General features: G+C 46.0%; 1 protein-coding gene and 1 long non-coding RNA gene across 2 annotated transcripts in view; one reads left to right on the plus strand and one right to left on the minus strand.

Annotated features, from left to right (window-relative positions):
- Positions 1-23086, minus strand: part of LOC119383956 (KRR1 small subunit processome component homolog) — a 368573-nt gene that overhangs the window by 195729 nt on the left and 149758 nt on the right. The gene's annotated exons all lie outside the window — the stretch shown is intronic.
- On the plus strand, positions 1620-5898 carry LOC125757287 (uncharacterized). Its single transcript, XR_007415211.1, has 3 exons — positions 1620-1704; positions 3334-3463; positions 4643-5898. It is a non-coding gene; the product is annotated as an uncharacterized LOC125757287 (long non-coding RNA).

Consider the following 23086-nt stretch of genomic DNA (forward strand, 5'->3'; position numbering starts at 1 on the left):
TCGGGACCGTTGGTTGTGAGCGAAAAATCATCCGTGAGCGAAAAATCGAGAAAGGAAATGGACAACTATGTCCATCTAGCGGAAAACATATCAAGCCAATGCCGCCTTTCCAGAGAACGCGTTGATCGAGCAAACAGCAAACGCTAGATAATGTGCTGCCATCTGTGAGGCATTGTGAGACTCTTCATCGCCTCCGAGATGGCAAGCGCGCGGCGTGTATCTTGGAGGCCATGCGACTCTTGCTTTAGATCAAAAACCTGTATGTACCATTCTCGCGCGCGCGCGTGTGTGTGTCTGTGTGCGTGTGTGTGTAACAATACACATTAATAAGTATGCACTTAGTGGTTGAAGTGCGCATCAGGGGCCGGATTTCGCTATTGCGTTCAACTCTTAAAGGCGAAGCTTAAGGGTCCCCCAATTTTTGCATTGGCATTTGCAGTGTCTAGCGTTACGTCTAGACGTAACGATAGGAGCCGTTGCAGTTACGTCTGGACGTAAAAATAATGAGTCTTAAGGTTACGTCCAGCATGACAATGCCAATGCAGCCTGTTAAACCAACACCTCCTCTAGAAAGATGCCTGCCGCGTAAGCCCAGGTGAAAATGTGCAACTGGGAATCCAACTGGTTTCAACTGGTATTAACTGGGATCAAATGGTCCCAGTTGCAGTCCAACTGGCCCCAGTTGGAAACCAATGGGTCCCAGTTGATTCCAGTTGCAACTGGTTCCAGTTAGCAGCTGGTCCCAGTTACAACTCAACTGGTCCCAGTTGATTCCAGTTGCAACTGGTTCCAGTTAGCAGCTGTCCCAGTTACAACTCAACTGGTCCCAGTTGATACCAGTTGCAACTGGTTCCAGTTAGCAGCTGTCCCAGTTACAACTCAACTGGTCCCAGCTGATACCAGTTGCAACTGGTTCCAGTTAGCAGCTGCCCCAGTTACAACTCAACTGGCCACCAATGGGAACCATGACCAGTTGAACTGGAAGCAGCTGGTCCCAGTTGGAAACCCTAACCAGTTATATTGGAAGCAAGTGGTCCCAATTGTGCGCTGCCTGGTAGGGGTTGTTTTACCGAAAATAAATAATGAAAATAGGTGTTTTTCTCGAATAGTCAGGCCTTCACCAAGTGCCCCCTCCCCCCCCCCCCCCCCAAAAAAAAAAAAGATTCCTGGCTACGGGTCTGATATCCAGGCTACAAATAAACAGTGATTCCGCTTCATTAACCGCGGTTGAGCAGAGCACTCGATCGCACTCGAACACCACAGAATAATAACATAGAAACCGCCATGAGACCGCAACCGGCATAGAAACAGCCGATTGACCAAAAAAGTGAACCGGTGCGCGGCGTGGCGCCAGAGATGCTGCGTGTTAATTGTTATGAACTTTTTTTTTCACGTTCCTTGCTTCTACAGAATGTCCTAACCTTAAAAAGAAGCTTTGAATAATATTTAAATTTTACAGCAATTTATGCTAAGCAAGACAAGTAGCGCTATAAAAATACAGGCGAAAATATTGTGGTGCAAACCAGGTGTAAACGTCGTGCGTCCGGCGCGCCATCCGCGCTCGCCCGATACGAAGACAAGCCGAGCTTGCGGCCAAGCCAGCCAAGCTAAGCCAAAAAGTTAATTCGGCGCACGCTTTGTGTAATCTCGACACGTAAGCCTGCTTACACGGTGTTTGCTTTAGTGTATTTCCGCGACGAGAACGTGAAGGCTATGTTCAACGTGCACCATAAGAACTCAGCCACAAATGTCTTGAATTATGACTCTACAATGTGGCACCAAGAATAATGGCAAGACGAGCAACAAGCTTGCGTCAAGGCCCATGTGCTCCGATTGTTCGGTGAGTTGAGTGCATGGTATTTACTCTTATTTAGTCTTTGTTTGATATTGCCCAGGTGAAAATGTGCAACTGGGAATCCAACTGGGTTCAACTGGTATTAACTGGGATCAAATGGTCCCAGTTGCAGTCCAACTGGCCCCAGTTGGAAACCAATGGGTCCCAGTTGATTCCAGTTGCAACAGGTTCCAGTTAGCAGCTGGTCCCAGTTACAACTCAACTGGTCCCAGTTGATTCCAGTTGCAACTGGTTCCAGTTAGCAGCTGTCCCAGTTACAACTCAACTGGTCCCAGTTGATTCCAGTTGCAACTGGTTCCAGTTAGCAGCTGTCCCAGTTACAACTCAACTGGCCACCAATGGGAACCATGACCAGTTGAACTGGAAGCAGCTGGTCCCAGTTGGAAGCCCTAACCAGTTATATTGGAAGCAAGTGGTCCCAATTGTGCGCTGCCTGGAAGGGGTTGTTTTACCGAAAATAAATAATGAAAATAGGTGTTTTTCTCGAATAGTCAGGCCTTCACCAAGTGCCCCCCCCCCCCCCCAAAAAAAAAAAAATGAAAGAAAGATTCCTGGCTACGGGCCTGATATCCAGGCTCCAAATAAACAGTGATTCCGCTTCATTAACCGCGGTTGAGCAGAGCACTCGATCGGCTTCTCATGTTGAAACGAAGATCATGATCGAGCGAGGGTGACGAGACACACGTGGCGCAACGAAAGGGTTTTTCAGCGCCGCTTTACCGTTCGGAAAAACTTTGCCGTCGTGGTTGGCACGTAGCTTTTCTAATCATGCCACTTTGATAATCTAATCACGTTAACGTACGCTGTCAGCAACTCGCGCGGCTATGATGTTATAGAAAAACTGCGTGTCGACCACGACAGTACAGTGTCTCCGTACCTGCCCTGCGGTAAACACGCACTGGTAAAGCACACTAAAGAAAAATGTGCAAACGCACGATGCAATTGCGAATGAATCGACAACACAGCAGCGCCTAAATGGCGAAGGTGTTGTTAAACACCATAGAATAATAACATAGAAACCGCCATGAGACCGCAACCGGCATAGAAACAGCCGATTGACCAAAAAAGTGAACCGGTGCGCGGCGTGGCGCCAGAGATGCTGCGTGTTAATTGTTATGAACTTTTTTTTTTTTTCACGTTCCTTGCTTCTACAGAATGTCCTAACCTGAATAATATTTAAATTTTACAGCAATTTATGCTAAGCAAGACAAGTAGCGCTATAAAAATACCATAGAGTTAATCTCTATGAAAAATACAGGCGAAAATAATGTGGTGCAAACCAGGTGCAAATGTCGTGCGTCCGGCGCGCCATCCGCGCTCGCCCGATACGAAGACAAGCCGAGCTTGCGGCCAAGCCAGCCAAGCTAAGCCAAAAAGTTGACTCGGCGCACGCTTTGTGCATACTTTGTGTAATCTCGACACGTAAGCCTGCTTACACGGTGTTTGCTTTAGTGTATTTCCGCGACGAGAACGTGAAGGCTATGTTCAACGTGCACCATAAGAACTCAGCCACAAATGTCTTGGATTATTACTCTACAAAGTGGCACCAAGAATAATGGCAAGACGAGCAACAAGCTTACGTCAAGGCCCATGTGCTCCGATTGTTCGGTGAGTTGAGTGCATGGTATTTACTCTTATTTAGTCTTTGTTTGATATTGCCCTTATTTTTTGTATTAAAAACGTGGGACGAAGCAGAAAGATCAGGAAAACAAGTCTCTCGTCCTCCGTCTCTGGTATCTGATGACAGCGAGACCAGCGACGCTTCAGTTCAGACGCTTTAATGGAGGTTGAATTATTGCGCACATATATTGTTGCAGTTTGTTGTTGTGTTTGTCTCTATGCACAAAGAAACATAAGCGTAGATAAGGGCTGAAGGACCGGTGCCCTGCTCGTGAGTGTAGTTGAAGTCTCGCAAACCCTTTGTGTACTTTATGCTCAGCGTGTGTGTTGAGCCAAAAACGCGTTTATCGCCTCTTAATAAAACGCTCTAGTCGATGCGGTGTGTGCGTTGGCGTGCGCACCAGTCGGCTTATCAAACTTGTTCGACATAACATCACAAGAACGATATAATTCGTTACAAAATGTGCGTAACATATGTTCATTGGTGCGGTTTATTAATGCTGTAGGCTTAATTGCATAAGCACGTAACGTGCAGCACGTGTTTTAGCCAACTCATTGCAGCCTGTCTGCTGTGTTGGGCTTGCAACGATATGGAATCTAGGCTGCCTTGACTACAGTCTGTTATATCTTTCTGACTGCCTCATCGTGAATCTACCATAGCTTAATTTAATTACGTCATGCCATCTTTAAGTTGACATTTAGTGGCATGCTCTATGCATAATAGTCACCACCATCCCGAAAAAGATAACCATACAGATTGTAAGTGATTATTGAAATAGTTTGCAGTAATTCAGTGTTAACCACACAATGTATAAGCTTGGGCGAGTTTGCAGTTCATGCTTGGGTGAATCTCAAAGAACACAGGACGCAAGCATGTAAACAGAATAAAGCACCACTCATTTTTTTTTTCTTTTGCCCTCTCTTCTAATTTCCTTCCTCGATTGCCGCAAAATTTTGCAGATATGCTGTGTTCTTTTACGCAATAAGCCACAGTTGGGTGTGTAATATTTCACTCAGCCTTCCGCAACATTGTGAACATGTGCGGTGAATCACAGGTCTAGATAATTTTTCACTGTACCCCCAACTTTGTACACATTGCTATCAAAGTTAAAGTTCAATAAAGAAGTGTTACAGTTTTTCTGATTTCATGGCTCTGTTTATTTTCAGAATTTTGGAGGCATTTCCTCGAGTGCCGCTGCGGCTGCCCAGAAGAAAGTGACACAAGACATAGTTGCCTTGGCAAAATGGTCGCCGACATCATGAAGGGCCAGCATAAGCATTTGTAGTTTTGATTATGAAAATATATTTGAACGTATGCCGCATTCATCCACTGTGATTATCATTGCATGGGCGCTGCTATATTGCAGGCCTTCTGCATGACGACGGGACACCCATGAAACACTTACTCAAGGCTAATTCTAATAGGGCAAAAAAGGACAATAGGACAAGCGGACAAAAAACAATGACAAGCTGGGACCAGCTGCAGTGGGGAAACAACTGGGACCAGCTGCAGTGGGGAAACAACTGGGACCAGCTGCAGTGGGGAAGCAACTGGGACCAGTTGCAGTGGGGACCCAACTGGGATCAGCTGGGACCAGTTGCAGTGGGGACCCAACTGGTCCCCGCTGGGAATTGTTCCATAAACCATTTGAACTGGGACCAGTTGGGACCAGTTGCATTCCCAGTTGCAAATTTTCACCTGGGTGCCCTTATTTTTTGTATTAAAAACGTGGGACGAAGCAGAAAGGTTGGGAAAACAAGTCCCTCGTCCTCCGTCTCTGGTATCTGATGACAGCGAGACCAGCGACGCTTCAGTTCAGACGCTTTAATGGAGGTTGAATTATTGCGCACATATATTGTTGCAGTTTGTTGTTGTGTTTGTCTCTATGCACAAAGAAACATAAGCGTAGATCAGGGCTGAAGGACCGGTGCCCTGCTCGTTAGTGTAGTTGAAGTCTCGCAAACCCTTTGTGTACTTTATGCTCAGCGTGTGTGTTGAGCCAAACACGCGTTTATCGCCTCTTAATAAAACGCTCTAGTCGATGCGGTGTGTGCGTTGGCGTGCGCACCAATCGGCTTATCAAACTTGTTCGACATAACATCACAAGAACGATATAATTCGTTACAAAATGTGCGTAACATATGTTCATTGGTGCGGTTTATTAATGCTGTTGGCTTAATTGCATAAGCATGTAACGTGCAGCACGTGTTTTAGCCAACTCATTGCAGCCTGACTGCTGTGTTGGGCTTGCAACGATATGGAATCTAGGCTGCCTTGACTACAGTCTGTTATATCTTTCTGACTGCCTCATCGTGAATCTACCATACCTTAATTTAATTACTTCATGCCATCTTTAAGTTGACATTTAGTGGCATGCTCTATGCGTAATAGTCACCACCATCCCGAAAAAGATAACCATACGGATTGTAAGTGATTATTGAAATAGTTTGCAGTAATTCAGTGTTAACCACACAATGTATAAGCTTGGGCGAGTTTGCAGTTCATGCTTGGGTGAATCTCAAAGAACACAGGACGCAAGCATGTAGAGAGGATAAGGCACCACTCATTTTTTTTCTTTTGCCCTCTCTTCTAATTTCCTTCCTCGATTGCCGCAAAATTTTGCAGATATGCTGTGTTCTTTTACGCAATAAGCCACAGTTGGGTGTGTAATATTTCACTCAGCCTTCCGCAACGTTGTGAACATGTGCGGTGAATCACAGGTCTAGATAATTTTTCACTGTACCCCCAACTTTGTACACATTGCTATCAAAGTTAAAGTTCAATAAAGAAGTGTTACAGTTTTTCTGATTTCATGGCTCTGTTTATTTTCAGAATTTTGGAGGCATTTCCTCGAGTGCCGCTGCGGCTGCCCAGAAGAAAGTGACACAAGACATAGTTGCTTTGGCAAAATGGTCGCTGACATCATGAAGGGCCAGCATAAGCATTTGTAGTTTTGATTATGAAAATATATTTGAACGTATGCCTCATTCATCCACTGTGATTATCATTGCATGGGCGCTGCTATATTGCAGGCCTTCTGCATGACGACGGGACACCCATGAAACACTTACTCAAGGCTAATTCTAATAGGGCAAAAAAGGACAATAGGACAAGCGGGCAAAAAACAATGACAAGCTGGGACCAGCTGCAGTGGGGAAACAACTGGGACCAGCTGCAGTGGGGAAACAACTGGGACCAGCTGCAGTGGGGAAGCAACTGGGACCAGTTGCAGTGGGGACCCAACTGGGATCAGCTGGGACCAGTTGCAGTGGGGACCCAACTGGTCCCCACTGGGAATTGTTCCATAAACCATTTGAACTGGGACCAGTTGGGACCAGTTGCATTCCCAGTTGCAAATTTTCACCTGGGAGCCAAAAACCTCCTGCCCAACCCTTTCCCTCCTTCACCGATTCTAATGAGGGCAGTAGCTAGCGATCCTTGCGGTGGCCGCTTGCAACACACATTTGCGCATGCGCACACTACCCCCCTCGACGTCACACCACGCCAGCCCCCAACTACGGTCCCTAGAATTCTAGGGACCGTACCCCAACGTTTGTTGCAAAACTGAGCCATGTTGCGCGGCGCCGCCGCCATCAGCGACAGATGTGGCGCTGCTGTCGCAACAGGATTCACTCACTCCTCTCTCTTCAGCCGGCGTTGCGGCGCGTCGCGTCAGTATCCGTGGATAGGTCGGCAAACTCACTCATGAGTCGACTCACTCAGACTCACGTAGGCTTTAGTGAGTTTGAGTCCCAGTGAGTCCGGTTAATGAAAATTTTGGTGAGTCTGAGTCCGAGTCAGCTCTAAGCGCAAAGTATATTTCTCGAGTGAGTCCGAGTGAGCTACCTTTTGTTGCCGACTTATGGTCCTATCTACTCATCTTCAGCATTACTATCCGCCTTATATCGGCTTACGTTTACACTTAAATCTATTGACGCATATCTCAGCACACTAGCATTCATGCGCAACCTCAGTATTTATTGATCGGAGGCGTGTGTAGGGGAAATGGGTGCCATATGACCTCCCCCTGCAAACACTTTCATGGGAAGTTCTTGATAAAAATATCTCACGTGAGTCGCGTATTTCATAAAAAAAGTCCTTACTGGATAGATATATGATAATGATGATATATTATATATCATGCTAACTCGTATTTGAAGGTACAAGATCAAACGGCGTATCGTAGAGCGCCGATTATGTGAGATATTGGCGTTAAAGAAGATTGACACCATGATCGGAAAGGCTAATTTTACGCCAACGGACTCATGAGTCGACTCACTCAGGCTCACACAGACTCAGGTGAAGCCGTGGGTCTGAGTCTGAATGAGTCCGGCTGAGTATAATATGTTGGTGAGCTTCAGTCTGAGTAAGTCCGGTTGAGAAAAAAGTAAGTGTGTCTGAGTGAGTCCTCAGTGCAAAATGTATTGAGTGAACCTGAGTGAGCTCCAATTTTTTTGCCGACCTATGGTGGAGGCTGCTTTCTGCGTGAACAGTTTTGCGCTTTCTGTTGTGCTTCGGATGTGCGGCGTGTCTTCACCATGCCGACATGTTGTGTTCCCGGCTGTACGAGCGGTGACAGTGAATCCGAGACACCACGACATTTCTTTTGTACCTAGGATTACCAACACTTCAGTGAAGGGAGTCGGGACCGGGGGGGGGGGGGGGGGTTGCTTCTTTATTGTTTCGGCCTCTTCAGCTGGCCACGTGCTGCTCGCAACACTTTCTCTTGCTGGAGAATGTACACGCGTAAATGTTGACGTGCTCCGTACAGAACTAGCCACCGCAACATTGCTTCGTGATCGAGTGCTATTCGTGAGAACTTCGTGTTCTGGAGCGTGACGCGTGCTGTCGGGGCGTGCGTTGGATCACGTAAAAATTTCTAACTGGACGGTCCGGAATAAATCCGGAACATATAGCTGTCCCGACAGGGACGGCTGGGGACGCTGTATGAAAAATCGAGACAGTGTCGCGAAATCTGAGACGGTTGGTAACCTAATTGTGCCCCGCGTGACCCTGACAAGCCAGCGGCGCGTGAGATCGCGCAGTTCCTCGTGAGGACAAGAAACTGTCCGACGCATCACGTGTATGTGATATGCCCTTTCATGAGGAAGACATCCTGAAGACTTTCACTCACATGGTCAGCTCAGTGGTAAGAATTAAGGTTGAAATCGGCAGCGGAAAGGAGCCTCGTCGAAGGATGCGTTCCAAAGATATTCCCGAACTTGCCTTGATTTGAGTGATTCTAAAAATTGTGCTGTAAATAATTTTGTTACAGTTAATTAGAGTTGTTTTGATAAGATTTAATGCCTGAGACTGTAAATAAGTTGTGCCGTTTGTGTGCTTCACACCATACATGTAATCTCTGAAAAATTGTTTTTCTGCATTGCGTGCGTAAAATGAATACAATTTTCTTTCTGCAGCAGGACTGAAATTGTGGCGTGCGGTACACACACGGCGATGTTACCGCTCAATAATTGCAAGTAACGACAGCCGCGATACAGAGCTCCTCACTTCAAAAAAGTGAAAGTGAAGAATTATCGAAGAAAAAAAAACTGCGCAAAAAACTACGGAGCACCAGAAAAAGGATTACACAAACAAAAGCGCTGACTTACAACAAAGATTTATTCGTTAACACCGCGCAATATTTGCACAGTCCAAAACGAAAAGACAGAATTGTACCAACACGCCCAAGCATCCACTTTAGCTAAAGAATTACGCTACGGGAATGTGCTATATAGTTTGTCCAGCATCAGTTATCTTGGGCAGTCTAGAAAGCCATAGCTTTACTGACATTGCCTTACCGCTGCTAAATATTACTAAGTTTTACGTTGCAGTGGCAGCGCAACAAAAAATCTCGATAATATACAGTCGACGAGTAAACAACGGACGCCTTTTTGAACGACTGCCCCGGCGTCTTTCCACGCGAGCTATGCGTTTTCGTCTGCTAGCGGAAGCTTGTTGCGCCGCCAGCGCCACCAAACCGGAAGCTGCCCCGGCGCCGCGCGATGGGTTGGCTGACGCGGGGAGTTTTGCAACTTACCTGGTTCTATAAACGTTGGCCAGCCCCATTGAAAAGAATGGATGGATGGATGCTATGAGCGTCCCCTTTATAACGGGGCGGTGACAAGTGTGCCACCAGGCTCGAAAAAAAAAAAAACCTTTACTTTTTTTTTTTAGCGTTGGCCTAGTGTCTTTACTTCAATTAAAACTATTTTACTCCAGAAGACAAAAAAAACCTTAAGTTTTCAGCTTCGTTTTGTGCCCTTTACGGCAGAATGTCCTTATTTTTTTTCCCATTATTTATTTTTGTCCTTTCTCTCTAGTTTTCTGCCACCAATACTCTAACCGTCTCTTACTTATTTCAATCGCGGGTGTGTTCAGCTTTCCATTGTCTCTAAAACCCAAGGCGTCATGTAGGCTCGTGCCCAAACGTACACCTGGGTGGATGTCTCCACATTCAATCAGAACATGCTCCGCCGTTTCCTGATCTTCCCCGCAGCACGTGCATTGTTCTTCTTCTTTACTGAATCTCGCTTTATAACTACCCGTTCTAAGGCAACCCGATCTCGCTTCAAACAGTAAAGCGCTTCCCATTGAATTGTCGTAAAATGCCTCCCTCCTTATTTCATTTTTGCCCTTCCGGTAGTTACTCAAAGCCGGTTTTTTCTCCATAGCTGTCATCCAGTAAATCCTCTCCGCCTCTCTGACTTTTCGCTTAACGCTCTTTGTTGACATACTGCTTACACTACCAGCCGTATATTTACTAGTGAGCCTCCTAGTTCTTTTTCTCCACTGTGTGTCCACGCTCTTCCTATACAAGTAACGGAACACCTTCTCTGCCCATCTACTCTCCTTCATATTCCTTAGCCTTTCTTCGAACCTTATTTTGCTCTGAGCCTCCCTCGCCTCAAAACCTGCCCATCCCATATCGCCCTTTACAGCCTCATTTGTCGTCTTCCCGTGAGCACCCAACGCGAGGCGTCCCACAGTCCTTTGATTTATATCCAATCCCGATTGCACCTCTGCCCTCATGCACACCACTGAGTTCCCAAAAGTAAGCCCCGGAACCATTACACCCTTCCACAGACCTCGAAGCACCTCGTACCTATTGTATCCCCACAATGCTCTGTGCTTCATTATTGCAGCATTCCTCTTTCCTTTTGCTGCTGAGGCTTTTTCCTGTACCTCCATGTACCTGTCACCCTCATTTATCCATACTCCGAGGTACTTGTATTCGTTCACTCTCGGTATTTCTTGGCCCTGTATTGACACCGCCTGATCACAAGGGTCATTGAATACCATCAATCCACATTTTGTTACACTAAATCCTAGTCCTAGAGCTTCCCCTTCCCTTCCGCATATATCCGCCAGCTGCTGTATATCCTCTCGACTGTCAGCAAATAAGACAATATCGTCAGCATAAAATAATCCTGGAAGCTTCTGCTCAATCATCACGCCGCCCTGTTTGTGTGACAGATTAAAACCAAAGTTGCTACCTTCTAGCGCTTTTTCCATATTCACCATGTACAGCATGAATAACAGCGGGGACAAAGGACATCCCTGTCTCAGCCCCTTGCCAATCTCAACGTTCTCTTTGCTACTCATTCCTTCCCATTCTATGCAAACTGTATTTTCTCGGTATATCTCCCTCAAAAGCTGTATACAGTCGTCGCCTATGCCAATTCCTTTCAATATATCCCACAAAATTTCCTGATGAACGTTGTCGTACGCCCCAGTGATGTCTAGAAAAGCCATGTACAAGGGCCTATTTTCTATTTTAGATATTTCTATACACTGAGTGAGAACAAACAGGTTATCGTCTAACCGCCTGTCGACTCGAAATCCATTCTGGAGTTGTCCCAAAATATCGTTGTGTTCTGCCCACTTTTCTATTTTCATTTTTACTGCTTGCATCGCCAACCTGTATAGTACCGATGTAATGGTTAGTGGTCTATACGAGCGAATGTTATCCTTTTCTCCCTTGCCTTTATAGATTAAGTTCATTCTACCTTTTCGCCAACTATCCGGTATTTGCCTGTCCTTTAAGCATTTTTCTACAGCTTTCAGCAGTGGCGCCATCTCTCGACTATCGACCACAACTCAAGGCAGGACGGCTACAATGGGATAGCCAGCGACTCCGCAGGCATCTTTCTCGAGGAGGCGTTGTTTAAACCTACCGAATCGATTGGCCCTAGTTAAAGTGTTCTAGAAAGGGGTAGTGGGCTGACTGGAGGCCGTGCACTGACGCACTTTATGCCTCACCTGGTAGATGGCGCCACCACCACCTAGTGCAATGTAAGCGACGCGTTGCTGCCCTCAGCGCGAAGGTTAGTTTGCCAGCGCTTCAAGCACAAACTACTCTTGTGCAACCCCTGTACATAGCCATTTTCGTTGCTTTTTTTTCTTTTGCGTGAGCATATTCTTGCTTTGGCCGTTGTTCTGGCGCATGAAGTATCACTAAACATGAGCGCGTCATCAACGGGCGCCGGATGCAATATATGCTGTAAAGCGCCAGTTTTGTATTGCAGTAGCGAGCTCTCGCTTAAAAAAAAAAGATCTCGCAGTTTTATTGCGTTTAGATAATTAATTAATTTATGGGGTTTTACGTGCCAGAACCACTTTCTGAGCACGCCGTAGTGGAGGACTGCGGAAATTTCGACCACCTGGGGTTCTTTAACGTGCACTGACATCGATTGCCTTTAGATAAAAGAGACTAATATTTTCATGCTAGCGTTTGTACTCGGTAGTCTCTTTAGTGAGGTCATACTCTCACTAAATAAAACAATATTACTACAAACTTAAGCACCTTACGCGCTCTCAGTTGATATATTCTCCTGAAAAGTGCAAGAAAATGTGTGGGAGTGCACAGCAGGAAAGACCTATCCTAATCATGCCCAAGAAATAAAAGACCGAAAGTAAGGGTAGACCATGCAATCAGATTTTGCTTCTTGAAGACCCCTCACATGCTGGAAATTAAATTTGTGTAAGAAATTGCATGCAAACACCGCTATCAGTTGAGTGCAAAATTCAGTTAGCAATTCTGCTGACACTATAATATGCCTCAAAGGTTCATATGCACTCTTTTCTACAGAACTATTTGTCCGCACTCCTGTATTTAGAAAAATGAATTTGTAATGAAGGTGTGGAAAAATGTAGACAACAATCGTTCGCGGAAATAAGTGAAAAGTTTATTTGGTGGGGCAGCACAATGACCTTATATACTCCACAAAAGCCATGCGTATCAATCACTTTCTTTTTTTTTTTAAGTGAAAACAGATGGAAAAAAGCTGAAATAGCTTGAAGAGGGCCTTGCCCCATTTTGTACTTATCAGCGTGTGCGGCAAAAAGCATGTCTCCTAAAACAGCCCAATAGATGCTAGAAAAATAGTCACAAAGAGACGCTAAATATTTTCAATAGCATACTTAGCATAGCATAAATTTAAAAAGTTCACAAAAGCACATGAATACTCAACACATATTGTTCACACAATAAGTGAAGACACTGAATCAGAAGAAATACTAAAAAAATGACAAATAATAGACACATTTCCATTCAAACACATGCATTTTTATACAGATCTACTGACGTTCTGGTAGATCATATTAATCGCACTGTTGATGGTACGCCAAGGACCAAAGCCACCATTCACAATTGAATTAAGGGTTTATTGCTATAGTATGCATGGCGAGTGGCAATTAACATACTATCTTGCTTGTTTTTCAAATCTGGCATTTTCTTGTATTTGGGTCAGTGAAACAGAAAAAGAATATTCCGAGAAGATTCATACTTCAAGTTTAACCTACGCTTGTAAAAGCTAAACGCAGGAACAATAATAAAATTTAAAAAATCTTCTATAGCAAGGAAAAAAAATTTACGTGCAGCGGCTTATCTTGAAGTGCTTTGCTTTTTGGCGTTTGCCTGATCTGTCTGTGTTTAGCCCCTTAATGTAAAAATGAAGTCGCGTAACAACATAGAATTGGATTATTTTTTGAGAGAGCATTGAGGCATGGCTTCGGCACCCAACCTCTTGCCAAAGCCTTGCTTTCACAATGGTCAGAACATCTAAAATGCTGTCTGCACGGAGTTCTTCACATGAAAAGCAGCCCGTGAACAAGCCTTGCTACCAATCTACATTATTCACAACTACAGGAACTGAAAAATGAAACGTACTGACGAAGCAATGCTCGGCCGAAAACCTGCAGCGACGACGAAACACAGCAGCAGCCCTACAGCAGCGGGGCGAAGGCGCGAAGGCTCCCATTGCTGACGATGGTAGCGCCGCCACGCGGGCACTCAGGAAAACGAAAACTCGTTTACATTTTTTGCGCCGCGGCAACGTACCCTCTCCCCGGAGAGTGGGCTCACTACCCAATATTCTAGAACACTATTGGCCTCGAGGCCCACCACTGGAAACGCCGGCGCCACCGTCGGCGTGACGTGCTTGGCAGGATCACGTGGTCTCAGCGGCCGCGTCGGCTGCTTGTGGCGCATTGCCGCGTGCTTTGAAAACGAGTTTCAAGTCCCACATGCGCTGCGGTCTGTTCAAATTCGGAAGTTTTCTCTCATTTTCTCTCAATTGAAACCATTGTAATAGAGTGGCTGCCTCCGAAGGCGACGAACATGGGGCTCTACCACTCGGTGCCGCAGTGCCGCGCCAACGCAAAGGAGCCCAGTGTCAGCCTGCACTGGTAACCGTGGGACAAGAAACAGCGTGAAGCATGGGTTGTAAAGCTAAGAACCGTCAAGTAGCCATCTGCTACGAGTCTTGTGTGCAACAAGCACTTGCGCGACGAAGACTTTTGTTACTGCGTCGGGCCCGCGATGTTCGGTGAGTAGCAGACAGCGCGCACTGAGACGATGGCTCGCGCGCGCTTCCTCCCGGCAAATGATGCTTATCTGCCACAGGATGGTAACAGCGCTACCTTTTACCACGTGCGATGCCATCTCAGAAGCCTCCAATGCGACCTCTTGATCGTCGGCCCCGTGCTCAGCGTCCACAAAATCGGCTGCAGATGCGCAAGTCATTGTTTAGATACGTTGAATTAAAAAACGCACAGGGTCCCTTATGCATTTGTTAAAGATGACTAGAAGGCGAAAGCCATGTTCTTCTTGTCAGTCCATGTACTGATTCTCCCGCGCCCCCCTCCAAAAGCGTTCTGCATCTAACGCGGTTTTGCACGGCCCCCGTGACCGATCACGGAGGCAATGCAAAGCGACCATGACGTGTGAATACGTCATCACGTGACGTCACATTATGTGACGTCATAATGACGCTACATATTTTGGCGATCTGTGACGTCATGATGACGTCATATGGTGACACCATCACGTGACGATTATTTTTTGCATCACTCGTGTTGACGCCGCCGACGCGGGACGCCGACGGGCGACCTTCCCATTTGATGAGGCATGCATTGCTTCATAAGCTACATAAATTTTGCATTGCCTCCGTGATCGGCCCACCGGCCAACCCCATGTATTTTCTTGGAGCCTCATTTATTTACGTGCGAAAGATGCCACCCTGTTGGCGTTAGACACGACACTGCTGCCAAAATTGCTGGGGTACTCGCCAAATAATTACTATCCTGTTTTGCGGCTGCTGGTTGCTGCAATGCCTTCTATTTTATTCACCGCTATTTCAGGTTCATGTGGGTCCTATTCGCAACTTCCAGGTACCGTGGCGCCGCCGAGTGGTGGCCGCCGGAAGCTCTGTTGAGATTATTGAAATGTTGGACCCGCTTGAGTCAGCGAATGTTGCCACTTGTTTTGTCTCGTTTGGGGTCGTTTTGCGACGGTGTGCACGGTCTCGATACGTGACACTTTCGGTTCCTCAATGTTAACGGAAAATAAAAGAAAAAGGCAACTGATTTTACTGCGGGCCTCGGTGCTCACATCGTACAGCGGGAGGCAAAGCAAAAGCCTCCCCTTCAGATTAGCGCCTCGAAAACCCGTGAGTGGTTAAGCGGGTTAAACTTCGCAAGCAAATAACCAAGGCCCATGAATGTATGTAGAATCCCATTTTGTGGTTGAGTATATGTCTACTACCTCATATCACCTTTCTCGCGCTTCGTTCCTCCGCTCGACGCAGTCGCTGTGCAGACAGTACCAGAACTGATTAGGAATGCGTTCCGCCTCTAGAATATAATGAAAAGTCCGCTTTCAAAGCGTCCATCGCACCATTCCACGTCTGAAGTGGCTGTGAAGTGCCTCCGTGACCTTCACATCTCCAGCTCTTTTTGTTCGGTATTACTTGCTGATGGTGCTGTTTTTTCGTCCCTGTCCCGTACGATGTTAGTTATTGCACTTCTCATAAACACCGAAAGCGTAGGATGATAACAGGAACGTCACATCTTAAACGTGAAAATTGCGTCTCGCGCTGGTTTCATTCGCTGCTTGTCGACCATTGTGGCATTTCGCTGTTTATTTTTTTGTCTTTTTTACCAAGAAAGCGCAATAAAATCGTATTTCCGATAATCGCACATGCCTCAAGTGGTTCTTGTGCTTCGGTCTCGAAGGGCAACACATCTTTTTTTTTTTTCGTTTACTTACATTACTTCGTGCTTTGAAGGGAGCTGAGCTAGCTACGCGGCAGAATGCAATGCAAGCAGAAATGAGATAAAGCATGTCTCCGAGATTGTCTCTGATATTACTGAGACATCTTTACTGAGTCTCCTACTACCATATCGTGCTAACAACACAGCGGGGGTTGCAACGCGCGATTAAGGACCGCAAGCAACGCAACTAGTGTGTTTGCTTCATTTACAATTGTGTGCATATTTATCTTCCTAATGAGGTTCCAATTACGTACCCGACATTCCTTTACTTATTATAATATGTCACCGCAACCCTGCTTTCACTAAAACATAAATCGGAGTGCAGCCGAAGCGCAAAGAACTGAACTCTTCGCCAAACATGTACGTTCCTAAATCGTCTGCAGCGGGCCGATAATCTCAACGACCGCCATGTTGGATGTACAGTCGCGCCACCTATAGGCCGTGGAAGTTGCGAATACCTGGCGACAACTTTCTGTGGCAGCACAGTCAAAGCTACGTGGGCGGAGCTTCTGCACATGTGTTACTACGCCAAGTAGTCCGTTCGCGGGCGATTTCGGTTTTGGTTTCGCGAGCGCATACATGTGCGTTTCCATACGAGTATTCATGGCTCATGATGTATTTGGGAATTTATGCAGATAGTTTATTCACAGATATAGTCGAAATATATCACATGACCTGATATACTTAAGCATGCAGCACAAATACGTGGAATCGTTGCTGAGCTCTTCTGCAAATCATATTATATAACGCTAATGTGCTAGCGGTTCAAGTCCACGTGCAAAGCGAGCACCATTTAGTATTGTTTACATTTATTGTTTGGGAAAGCGATAGAATATTTTGTATTGCGAAGGAACGCAGGAATCAACTTTATTAAAGCGGTAGGTTTTACTTTTCAACGAAAAAAGAAAAGCGACGGCCCAGCAGTAACTGCGCAATTTGGAAATCTTACGCAAAGGTAACAAGCCATTTTCTGAGTTTCGGTGCACACAAGGTCGACATCGTCGTTTTCCTACATTTGGAGACGCTATAACTTTCTGGAGACGCTCGCGTTATTTTGTTAGGCGACGCGAAGGCATCGAAAGGCAGCAGATATCTTGGCCACGACCAGTCAGAAGCGGGCGTCTCACGTGTGCGATTATACAAACGGGTGAAACGTGTTCCTTACTCCCGTGGTCAAGGATGCTTTTTTTTGGAAATTGAAAATCACGCTGTCAGTCGCATAATGTCATGAACGCGTCCGTTGCCGAGGCAAAGCTGTGCATGGGTGATTTTGTCACCGTAAATCGCTCTCATTCAAAACGCCAAAACGCCTCCCGCCGTAGACGCCGACGGGCACGGTGTTAGACGCAATGTACGGTGCGACTGTATCAGTAATAGTAGGCAACCGAAATACCGACCATGTATGCAACGCATTTTATGAAATGGGCCACTTATTTTACGTACTGTTTCCAATCGCAGTTTTGCTTTCAAGCGGCTCTTCTTGCTGAAGACTTCCAGGTCGCCGTCGTCAACGTCAAGGAAGCTATCGCGATGAGAGACACACTTGCCATGGTGGCATCACTTGCACACTTCTTTCTCGGCGATAGTATGGGCAAATCAAGAAAATAATTCACAACGCAACGCTGTCTTCGTTTCTTTCTGGTCGATGAACACAGATCACCTAACGAACACGCGCTTATGCTCACTTGCAAGCTTCGATGTGCACCTGTTGCAGCCGAGCGACGCCATCGTTGTTGAGTGGGGACGGAAAACGTGACACGGACACCAGAAAACCTGAAACTCGAAAGAGAAAAAATCGCAAATCCTTTACGGGATTATCATTCTTACTTTCAATGCAAGCAATCTTGAACGTAATACCTATTTCTTTTCTTTTTATGTTTTCTTTTATGCTACGTATTCTACAAAAGCTAGCGTTCGCAGACTACATACAGAAGGGGAGTAAAAAAGTGCGTGGTTCGGTTGCGTAGCCTTGGCTGTGCTGCCACAGAAAGTTGTCGCCAGGTATAGTTCACCGCCGACGTTTGCAGAACAAGTCCGGCAAACGTTACTGTATTTTCTTTCTTTTCCTAGGCGTCGCATCCTACTACATGCTCGGTCTCGTAGACTGGTTCTCCTTCCACCAGCAATCTCGAAGTGGTGGAGCTTTGGTCTATGAATTTGTTGATGACACAGAGCGGCAAGTTCACTGGAATGCAAACGGAACGATAATTAAGGAGCATTAAAAAAAGGCGTCGCATTTGCGCACGTTTTGTGTGAGCACCAAACGAAACGAATGCGCTGAATAAAGAAACAGAAGCAGCGGCATTTGCCCGCTGAGAAGACCCATCAATACGCAGTGGGAGACAACTTGTCAAATGACATTAAAACGTACCCGAATTTAGACCGAAAAAGAAAAAAAAAACTGAATCGTCGGGATGGCAGATCACAAAGTTGTCATGCGCACCGAAGCCGCAGTTGTAAGGAAATTGTTTTTGAACTGCTCTGATAGCGTCCGCGCAGCAGTAGTTGTTTGTTTACTCACAAATTCTCATATTTTGCGGCCTAAAGTTCACAGCGCGGTGCCAAAACGCGCTCGTAACAAAAGCGAAACCATCAGTACGAACATACATGCAGACGCTCATACATGAAGAGGCACCGTCTGTCGTCGCGAACCCGTGCGATCGCTGACTTGAGGCTTCTTTCTGTTATGCTCCGTTAGGTTATACAGGCAGTCTACTCTAACGAGATATTTCACATAGTTTGCACTCAGCGAGTGACTACCTTTCACGCAAGAAGCCGGTTCAGGGGTCTCCAACGCGGTGACAGCGTGAAGCGAGTGCTCGGTTTTCTGCAAAGAGACAGCGACTGTAGGCTATCTTGTATTTTCAGTTCGTCGAAAATGATTATTTTGACAGTAAAGAACATAGTTCATTTCGAAAGTACTTACAGAAATGCCCTGGAGTGCTTTCGCGAGGTGTTTTTGTAGAGCGCCGACAGCAAAACCTACGGGTAGCGCGCCGGCGGTATCCTGCCTAGCACGCAATCGAGGCGCGTCCGATAGAGGGCGACTCCGTAACTCCTCGAGGCCACCCTAGTGGCGCTAAGAAGAAAAAAAAATACCCTAGTGGCGCAGCGGTTAACGTGTCGCGCTCGAAACTGCGAGGACGTTGGTTCGAACCTCGCTGATCCCCCGTTTTTTTTTTATTATTGTTTGGTGCTGCATTAGTCTGTAACCAGACTGAGAAGCGCGAAGCGGCTCGTGGGTTACGTGCGCCCCAGTGACACGGGCACACCGCGGATGCGGACGCTGGCACGGACGGGCGCCTGCACCGAAGGGGCAGGCCGCAGGCGCGCGGGCTAAACAGCGCGTGGCCGCGATAGCGGCCAGTAGCACGTGACGGAGACCCTGCCAACCGGCCATTGAGCGTTAGCGAAGTGGCCGCACTCGCGAAGCGAGGGCGAAGCCACGATTAGTTTTCCGCGCCCGAAGGGCGCAGAGGGCCTTCACTGAGCAACAGGAAAATAATGTACTCACGTTTGTGGAAAACCACATCTGGACTAAAGCCCCTAGATTTTTCCCTGCTCTTCAACAGGGAAAGATCTAGGGACTTTAATCTGGACGTAACGATAGCGGTGACTACAGTTACGTCTGGACGTAACCCTATAGCCACAGCATTTTGCATTCGCTGTTGTCCTTGCGGTGTTTTCTACCGCGCGAAGGAGCAAATTAGTTAGGCGGGCCAGGCCTTCTGCCTGGTGTGCTGTGTTTGTGTGCCGTTCGCCTTCGATCTCTACCTTTGTGAATTTTCACCCTGTGTGAGCATCGGCCAGTCAGAGCATATATGATTACACCACAGTACAAGTGCATAGCTCGAACTCGGTTGTAGTCGAGGTGCAACTGCATTCAACAATTTATTATTTACGTGATGCTACGGCCTCGGTCCCGAAACTTGATTTGGTGCAATTATGTTACTGTTACTGCAGCTTCTGATCGGCGCAGCTATTTTGCTGGATGGAGGCTTCAATGTAATAGAGTTACTGTTTTGTACATGTCCGTGTTGTTCTCTGCCATTTGATATGTCATGATACACTTCACGTGTAGATGGTCGACACTACCCTCTGTCCAGTACTGTACATTACATGGGGCTGAGTGCAACTGTCTGGCGCTAATTGTACCAGTTTTATTACGTACCTCACTTCGCTGCAAGTGTGCTTCTTCACAGCCCTGTGCTTCTTCGCAGCACGGGGCACAGGCATAACAATTGCAGCACGTTTGGTGTAATGCAGTCCTACCATCAATTTGTATAGGCAAGACAACACATAGGACAGTGCACATTGGAACTTTGTGCGAAGTTTAGGTATTCCCTGTGACCTTGGGCACTGCTGACAAATGTCCCATTTGTTTGGTTTGTGTAGAATGCTAAAATCATTTGCTGCATCAGCCAGGGCAAAGCAGAACATTAAGCTGGAAATTGCCACTTTTCTGCATTACAAGCTCCGTGTAGTGGTGCTGTAAATTCTGCACTGCCAGATATTGTTGCGTTAGAATCTGACTACCTGCAAAATTTTGACTGGCACAAGCACCCAGTTGCTGTATTTCTGGTAGACCAGCTGCACTATTATTACAGCTGTCGTTTCCCTTGGTTTTGTCCTAGCAAAGACGCCACCTGGTTCAAACAGCCCACGTACAACTGTGATTAAAACTGTGCTGACTGGTAATAGCATGCACACATACACATTTTAATCGCAATGGTTTACCTTTAGATGCAACAGATTTCAAAGAACATATGCACTGACTGCAACGGTTGATATCACTTCCTTTAGAAACTTGCTCAAAGCACATATCATTCTGGTGTAAAGCAGCTTGCACAGTTGCAAGAAAGCGGGCAGTTACCGTTGCCAGCGGGCAGCGGGCATTACCAGCGGGCAGTGTTCTACTACTTCATTCTTTAAGGGGCTCCTGAACCACTTTTCCAAGTAATCATCGAATGACCTCAGTATCGGGCCTCGCGAATCGATTGCTGCAAAAACTTCTTGAATTCGTCAAGAACGAATAGAGTTACAGGGATTTGTCACATGCTTTCAGTGCTTCCCCTGTTCTTTCATCTTGACGAGCTTGCTCGAAGATACACATGGAGGGATGGCATAGAGGAAAGAATTCACGTCATGAGCTTCAGCATGCGTGATGAAACACGATTGCTCTCTGCTGTCATTATTCCTGTGCATGAGTGTGGCTACTATAGAGCACAGGGCCAGCGTGTGGCAGCACCTGGTGGCAAGAAACGCATCTTATCCAAATGCCACTCTTTATTTATGTGGGATATTGGCCTGCTATGTGTTGTTCAACGTCAAACAGCAGGTGCCGGCAGCTGCGAGGAGAGTGAGCACAGCCCCCTGTATGAAAAGAGGGCGCCTGTGAAAATGGCAACTTCACGCTCCACTTCTAATCTCTCCTTGTTGCGCATGACTGCAAGGCTTGGCTGAGCTTTTCATAGCGGTGTCTGCTTTCCACAGGATGTGTTTTCTGAGCAAAGGAACAACTGCTTGCAGCGCGAACTCAACACAAGGACAAAAAAAGACGCAGCGCTTGTCCGTTCCTTGTTTTGTTTTTAAGTTCATGCTGCAACCAATTGTTTCTAATGATCTACCAACTTTCCAACTCTCGTTAACTATGTTTTCTCACCAAGACTACATTTTTTTCACCAAGCCTGACGGGTGGTTCATGATCTCTTATAACAACTTTTTCATGAGCAGAGTATCCTTTAAAGCTTCATGCAACATTAAAAAAAAATCGTAGAATCAGCCCAGATTAGTAAACACAAAAAAGTAAAAATTACATTTATTTAAATTCTACATCTGTCTTTCCACTACTTCCTTTTCCTATGTGCGATTTTCAACTTTAGAAGGCATCTGATTATGGTTTTATACACGCTCTACATTTCAGAATTCTAAAATGTGCATGGTGTGGCTGCACTATAACATGCATAAAATATACAGCTGTATCCTTACCAGGAAATGGCTATATTTTCACATTAAGCTGAGGCATCTGCATATATAAGTGTTGCAATACTTTATTGGATGGCTGTGCATTCGGGCACATGTGGCTGGCAGTTATCACAATCTTTGTGTACAGGGCAATCTTGAGCGGTCATGCTTTATATCCTATAGATCTTAGACTAAGATTTTCTTGCTTGTCACTTTTATAAGTATCGAAACTCTGCAGTATTCATGCACCTTACAGTAGCTCTTTTTTGGCGAAACCGACCTGTTACTACAAAATGTACTAATATGGTAAAGGTCTTCAAACTTAGGTTACCTCTTGGTGATTGTTGCCAGAAGAAATAATTTACTCCAGTAATCAAAGTGGAGTGTCTGGCAATCCTACGCAATCTTTACTACTTGGGTGGTACTTTGTAAGTGCACACAATGATCTGCAGTGATGTTTTCAGGCTTGCTAACATGAAAGCAGTAAAACAAGCTGGCCACTTTTACAGCAGTATACAACTTATCCTAAAACAAGCGAATCACAGTGGTACCATTACCTGCAGCAGTGACACAGGTTGTATCACAGCCTGTGCCCTATACTGGTACATCATTGAAAGACTCATCTAGCCTGCACAGACGTCATTATTGTCATTGTACCTCGAGCTGGCTAACTTCTTTTTAGTACCGTCTTATCTGTAACTCCGCTCATTCTTATTCTTTACTGGTTTGAAAAGATTTTGCGGCAATAGATTCATGAGGCAATCAACTGATAAGCCATTACATGATTACTTGGAAAAGGGTTTCAGGAACTCTTTAACACATACTGTGTGTTCTAGCATGCTGCTGTTACCAAGGCTGATGCACAACATGGTTTTCACTCTAAAAGACAGGGCATGCAAACACGGACGCAAGAAAGAAGTCAAGACACCAAAAACGCCAACTAACAACTGCAAAGGTACTCAATGGCGGAAAAAAAAAGAAGGCATGAAAACTTATCTGTGCATGCTGATGTAATAGACGAACTTATCAATCCGGCACGTGTGGGGGTATACGTGAAAGATAACTGTTAAGGCACTTGATTTATAGTTTAT

Source organism: Rhipicephalus sanguineus, chromosome 2 (genome assembly GCF_013339695.2).
Source record: "Rhipicephalus sanguineus isolate Rsan-2018 chromosome 2, BIME_Rsan_1.4, whole genome shotgun sequence".
Taxonomy (NCBI): domain Eukaryota; kingdom Metazoa; phylum Arthropoda; class Arachnida; order Ixodida; family Ixodidae; genus Rhipicephalus; species Rhipicephalus sanguineus.